Source organism: Theropithecus gelada, chromosome 2, assembly GCF_003255815.1.
Source record: "Theropithecus gelada isolate Dixy chromosome 2, Tgel_1.0, whole genome shotgun sequence".
In the NCBI taxonomy this organism is placed as follows: Eukaryota; Metazoa; Chordata; class Mammalia; order Primates; family Cercopithecidae; genus Theropithecus; species Theropithecus gelada.
Window position 1 is genome coordinate 71,463,780 of NC_037669.1, and position 5,349 is coordinate 71,469,128.

Genomic DNA, 5,349 nt, shown 5'->3' on the forward strand with positions numbered 1-5,349 from the left:
ACTGGCCTGCTACTTAAATTCTCCCCATAACATCTTTTGGCTTAAAACATTGAAAACCATAGCCATTACTGCAAAACAACAATAGCAACACAAAGAATATCAGCTATTATTTATTGGATATATATTAACTTTTAGAATATATTTAAGTGATCTACCCAAATTATCTCCTGGCAAGTTAGACACTATAATTAACTCAATTTTTCAGATAAGAAAACTGAGGCTTAAAGAAGCTAAGAACTTCCTAGACAAAGCTATTTAAGTTGAGGGCTTGATGAAAATCCATGCTCTTCTCCTCTTTGTATATTACCCCATTCTCAGAGCTAAAATGCACCCAGTAGATTCTCTGATCCAACTATCTCATTTTCAGGATACACAATGGATGCCAAGAGAGGTAGAGTGACTCATTTGAGGTTACACAATAGCTGACTCAAGATCATAGCCTGGATCCTTCTCATTTAAGTCTGGTGGTCCAGGTGCAATATGATACTGCATCCAACATAATTAGGATCCTGGAAGACAAGGGATTCATACTGGCTTTCCCTGCCCCCAACTCCCAAAATCAATAGAGGCCTTTTATTGCATCATTAAAATATTGCAAATAGGTCTTAGGAATTATCCGCTATCTTGTTTCTGTAGCTGGACGACTCTTAGATCTTCTTCACCAGCCTGCAAAACTGTTCTGTTTTCAGTGACATAGATATCATCCCCAAATGTTCTGATATCCTTTTTAACTATTGTGATTTGTTCAATCAAAGCAGTTGAATTTGAAACAAGATAAATGTTTCCTTCAATGATTAACTCACCTGGCCGGGTGCGGTGGCTCATGCCTGTAATCCCAGCACTTTGGGAGGCTGAGGCGGGTGGATCACGAGGTCAGGAGATCGAGACCATCCTGATAACATGGTGAAACCCCGTCTCTACTAAAAATAAAAAAAATTGGCCTGGCGTGGTGGTAGGCACCTGTAGTCCCAGCTACTTGGGAGACTGAGGCAGGAGAATGGCGTGAAGCCGGGAGGTGGAGCTTGCAGTGAGCTGAGATCGCACCACTGCACTCCAGCCTGGTCGACAGAGCAAGACCCCATCTCAAAAAAAAAGGATTAACTCTGAGCTTGAGGTACTGAACAAGAAACACTTGGCCTCATCCAGACCCTGCAGATGTATTTTTCACCCAAGAAATTTTGGATTTCAACAAGAGACCCATTCTCCTGGATAACAACATTGATGGGGGAGTGAGTATACACAGACGTCATCTTTTAACGAATGTCCAGTATAACACCCTTGATCATGTTTTGTACCTGACTACAAATAGTGCAAATGGTAGCCAGTTCCTTTCTATTTCCCCACTATTTGCCAACCTGGAGCTTATTCTTTTGCTTTCTGAGGAGATACACTGATGTGATTGAAGTCCCTCTGCAGGGTTTCTCTGAAGTCCTTCATAGTAACTGTGCTTCCCTTCAGAGTGATGTCCATGTTTTCTGGAATGTCCGCAGTCAGATTGCTGAGAATGGTTTTCATTCTTGTAATAGATGCAGCAAAGAGACACATTGGCTTTTGACTCAAAGGAAGCTGACTTGAAAATGGTAGTAGAATTGTGTACAGGCACACACTTAGGAGAGAGAGTGGTGAATTCTTAGTTCCAGTTACTTTTCAGCTTCTTTTAGTTCATTCCCATCATGCTAAGTTGGCAACCTTCAGCCTATACAAAGTGCTACCATTGATTTAGTGTCTAACCGTGTAGTTGTTTGGATAAGACTCAGGAGGAAATCCTTTTTGTTCATCTCATCTTCCTGAACTTTGCTCTAACTTCACTCGTCACATTTACATGGAAAGTGATGTATAGAGTACATCACTTAGACTAAGATGTATTTAGAGATATTTTGTATGCTGCATTTTCATGTTAGTTATTCAAAGATAAATAGAACATTTTCTCTTTTCAAGCTTCACTTCTCTATCCAATATCTATCATACATCTATCTAACTATCCATCCATTTATCTATTCTCTAATTAAATTTTTACTTCTATAGTGATCAGCTGAAAAGACATACTTATACACCAAACCAAACAGGATAAAATAACTTTTTATCTCATACAGCTAACAGCTGACTCTCTATACACTCTGATTCCAACTATGCTTTTGTTAGGTTTTTGCCAAAACATTTCGCTGAGCCTGATGTAGAATTTTAGAACCACTTCTGAGGTTGACTGCCAAACCTACAAATTAATAAAATTAACAGGGACAGTGACTCCAAGCAGTGGTGGCACAAGAGAGGCAATTGCACAAAGTATGCCAGAGATTTTGATCAACAAAATTCTTCTAACAGATTGCCTGGCTGGAGTTTCAATCCTTATTTGCCATGGTATTAATGCATACTATTTTTCACAGATGAAAAGAAATGATTATGTTGAAGAATAATTTGCCACCTCTTCTAGTGGAGTTTGATGGAACTGTTCAAAGCCATGTGATCAATGAATTATTTATAGACTACAGTACTAATATCTGGTAGCAGTGCTATTGTTAAGGGTATGTCAAGCTTTCCAATAGATCCTGGCTTTTTTTTTTTTTCCTTCCTGAGCATGGATCCTTTGCCCGCTTAAAATTGTAACAAGTAGAAACTTGGTAGAGAGAATGACATTTTATAACAAAAATCACCAGTGGCTCAGTAGACAGCAAAGAAAATTGCCCTTTCCCCAGTTACATTTAATCTCCAGGGACAAAAATTTGGAGGTAAGGGAATTGGAATAAACATACATTCTCTCAACATAAAGCCAAGATTGCTTAGTATCAAGAATAATGATACAATATGTTTTTATGTAAGATTTAAGGCAAGATTAACATATGAATAAAGTTCTGGGCAAGCTAATGGTTTTATCAGCTCACTTTCACACTATCTTTTTCACATTTAAGGGGGCCTTTGTCCTGTCGGAGTCAGACCTACTCCGCAAGTCCTCTCAAGACAGCATTTCCTAACATCCCTCTATCCAAACAGACTAAATTGTCCAACTTAAGGATGGGGAATATGTGGTGCTCATGGCGGTAACAGACATCACTAATCAACTGCATCACTATTACAGCACTCTGCTGCTGAACCTTCTTGGCCAAATCATACTTAAATTTTGTTAGTTATTTATGCACTGGTAGTCTTGAAGAATGCATTTTACTACCCCCATTTTATAGGAAGGGCAAACAAGTTTTCAAAAGTTACATAGCTAGGACTGGAAGCAGGGTCTAAATTCTACTTTAAAACAGTATAACAACTGTTCCAGGCATCGTGGGGATAGTGGTAGAAAAACAAAATGCTACCTAGCTTTCAATTAAGTCACAAGACCACTACTAAATATACATATATATAAAATCATATTTTATATAAAAATTATATAATTATATATGTTGTATTACATATAATATATACTATATAATATAATATATAATTATATTATATATAATATATGCTATATATAATATAATATATAATTACATTACATAAGGTTCTTCAGGACTAAATAGAATTTGGACACAGAATCCATGCCTTGGGAATTTGATTTTTGAAAAAGTAGCCACTGTACATTAGAATGAATTGGATTTCACTCACTGCTCCCTAAATCCCAGTAAGCCTACCATAATCTAAGTTATGAAACATCTACCTGGAATATTGCAATAGCATTCTAATTCAGGGGTCTATGACCTGGGTCCATGCATAAATTCAGGGGGTCCTTTGAACTTGGCTGAAAAAAACACTTCATTTTCACTAGCTTTTAACTGCAATTGAGCATTTTCTCCAAATACGTCTACCTGTAGCAAACCACAGAGCTATAAGTAGAATCTGTGACTTGTTACCAATAAAAATCATTAAAAAAATTATACATTGGCTGGGCGCGGTGGCTCATGCCTGTAATCCCAGCACTTTGGGAGGCCGAGACGCGCAGATCACGAGGTCAGGAGATCGAGACCATCCTGGCTAACACTGTGAAACCCCGTCTCTACTAAAAAATACAAAAAATTAGCTAGGCGCGGTGGTGGGCGCCTGTAGTCCCAGCTACTCGGGAGGCTGAGGCAGGAGAATTGTGTAAACCCAGGAGGCGGAGCTTGCAGTGAGTGGAGATCGCGCCACTGTACTCCAGCCTGGCGACAGAGTGAAAAAAAATTATACATTACAGATATTGTAATGTATAATTACATTACAATAAAAAAAATTATACACTACAGATATTGAAAATATCTTGAAACATAATTGTGCTCATGATGTTTTAGAAATTATGGTGGATTTACCACTAGATTCTGTAATTTAATAAATTCATGAAGAGACATATATTTTCCTAAATGGCAGTTTTCTTTCAACATTTTGCTAACTGCATTTTGTATAACCGTTTCCTTCACAATCTTGTGTATTTTTTCTACACTTGAAAACACTTTCCTGAGGAGGGGTTAGATGACAAAGGAACACAAAAAGTTTAAACGCTTGTTCTTACTTTTTCCCTTGCTTTCACCTGTACTCACCATGGTGTGTCCTACATGCAACATCTCAGTGATTCTTGACAAAGATGAGTTTTATCACGTCTCTCTCCTGCTTTTGCCCTCCAATGGTTCTAGTGAAATCTAGAGTCCTTGCCATAAGGACCTATGCAAACTGCCCCCACCTTCCCCATGTTCTCAGATCCCATCTGCCAAATCTCCCCCTCACTAATCACTTCATGTGGGACCCCCACACTGAACTCTTTGCCCTTGCCTTGTACTTGCTCTTCCCTCTGGCTGAAAACCTCGTTCCTGGTTATCCTCATGGTTCTCTCCCGACTTCCTTCAGGTCTCTGCTTAAGTGTCACTTTATCAAAGGGACCTTCTTTATTGTCTCAGTCCATTTAGTGTTGCTATAAAGGAATACCTAAGGCTTGGTAATTTACAAAGAAAAGAGGTTTATTTGGGTCATGGTTCTGCAGGCTGTACAAGAAGCATTGCACTAGCATCAGCTCCTGGTGGGAGTTTCAGAGAAAGGGGAACCACCGTGTGCAGAGATCACAGGGCGAGACAGGAGGCAAGAGAGCAAGCAGGGAGGCTCCAGGCTCTTTTTAACCCTTTTCCTGTTTAGAAAAAAATATATATATATATGCAGCTCATTGCCAGCACTCATTTAATTTTACATAAACACACTCTTTGAGGCTGAAGTAAATCTGACTGATTTTCAATGTGAAAATAAAATACAGAAACTGTTCTTGCAGTTATGTGTAATAACTAATATCGGGATCATCTGAATCATCAGAATTGTCTATTTCAGAAACATTGGATTCATGCAATGAATTTTCAACCAACAACTGTTCAAGAATGATGTTAACATCATTGGCATGCTATGTTTTCT

At 38.5% G+C, this 5,349-nt stretch overlaps 1 pseudogene; it reads right to left on the reverse strand.

Moving 5' to 3' along the window:
- Positions 1–612: 612 nt before the first annotated feature.
- LOC112619323 lies at positions 613–1,515 on the reverse strand (annotated as a pseudogene).
- Positions 1,516–5,349: the final 3,834 nt, after the last annotated feature.